Source organism: Arachis ipaensis, chromosome B1 (genome assembly GCF_059453495.1).
Source record: "Arachis ipaensis isolate K30076 ecotype BB chromosome B1, ASM5945349v1, whole genome shotgun sequence".
Classification (NCBI taxonomy): Eukaryota; Viridiplantae; Streptophyta; class Magnoliopsida; order Fabales; family Fabaceae; genus Arachis; species Arachis ipaensis.
In genome coordinates this window covers 107,529,194-107,530,756 of record NC_142436.1, presented here as the reverse complement: position 1 = coordinate 107,530,756, position 1,563 = coordinate 107,529,194, and the positions used below count along the sequence as shown (strand labels likewise).

Genomic DNA, 1,563 nt, shown 5'->3' with positions numbered 1-1,563 from the left:
CTTTTGCTCTCCAGGGTGTGTTTTTCATGCGCCAACGTTAGCCAAAAAGTTAGGGGCTAACGTTGGCGCAAACTTTTGCTCTCCAGGGTGTTGATTTGTGATGCCAAAAGTTAGCCAAAAAGTTTGAGGCTAACTTTTGCTCCAGCTTTTTGCCCAAAAGTTAGCCAAAAAGTTTAAGGCTAACTTTTGCTCCAGCTTTTTGCCCAAAAGTTAGCCAAAAAGTTTGAGGCTAACTTTTGGTCCAGCTTTTTGCTCCCTGGTTCATTTTCAATTAATCCAAAAGTTTGAGCTAAAGTTTGAGGCAAACTTTTGCTCAAACTTTTTGTCCTCTCTTCCTCCTAGCCATTCCTTCTTGCTTCAACCTTTCTCCAAGCTTTCTTCACCTATCATTAATCAACCAAACACATCAAAGCTATGCTCAAAATCATGAGATATTCATTCTTTCATAATATATGACAATTATAGCATAAAACCTCATGAAATTGCATGAATTCATACATGGTTGATTAAATCAAAGAAAACATGAAAATCTACCCAATTGGCTTGCTTATGGCTCAAGAAAGTGCATAATTCAGTTGAAAACAAAAGAAAAAGGCTAGTGAAACTAGGCTAAGATGACTTGTCATCAGCAGCCGAAAACAACAATGCCAACAATGCAAGGAAGATGCTTGGTGACTTTACTGCACCTACTCCCGACTTCTATGGGAGAAGCATCTCAATCCCTGTCATTGGAGCAAACAACTTTGAGCTTAAGCGTCAATTAGTTTCTCTAATGCAACAGAATTGCAAGTTTCATGGACTTCCATTGGAAGATCCTCATCAGTTCTTAGCTGAATTCTTGCAAATCTGTGATACTGTCAAGATCAATGGGGTTGACCCTGAAGTCTACAGACTTATGCTTTTTCCTTTTGCTGTAAGAGACAGAGCTAGGACATGGTTGGATTCACAACCTAAAGAAAGCCTGAACTCTTGGGAAAAGCTAGTTAATGCCTTCTTCGCAAAGTTCTTTCCACCTCAAAAATTGAGCAAGCTTAGAGTGGAAGTCCAAACCTTCAGACAAAAGGAAGGTGAGTCCCTCTATGAAGCTTGGGAAAGATACAAGCAATTGATCAGAAGATGTCCTTCTGACATGCTTTCTGAATGGAGCATCATAGGTATTTTCTATGATGGTCTGTCTGAACTATCCAAGATGTCATTGGATACCTCTGCTGGAGGATCTCTTCATCTGAAGAAGACGCCTGCAGAAGCTCAGGAACTCATTGAAATGGTTGCAAATAACCAATTCATGTACACTTCTGAAAGGAATCCTGTGAATAATGGGATAACTCAGAAGAAAGGAGTTCTTGAGATTGATACTATGAATGCCATATTGGCTCAGAATAAAATATTGACCCAACAAGTCAATATGATTTCTCAGAGTCTGTCTGGAATGCAAGCAGCAACAGGCAGTACTAAGGAAGCTTCCTCTGAAGAAGAAGCTTATGATCCTGAGAACCCAGCAATGGAAGAGGTGAATTACATGGGAGAACCCTATGGAAACACCTATAACCCTTCATGGAGAAA

General features: G+C 39.9%; 1 non-coding gene across 1 annotated transcript; it reads right to left on the bottom strand.

The window, feature by feature from the left end:
• Positions 1-1,027: 1,027 nt before the first annotated feature.
• On the bottom strand, positions 1,028-1,135 carry LOC148577833 (small nucleolar RNA R71). Its single transcript, XR_015904047.1, has one exon. It is a non-coding gene; the product is annotated as a small nucleolar RNA R71 (small nucleolar RNA).
• Positions 1,136-1,563: the final 428 nt, after the last annotated feature.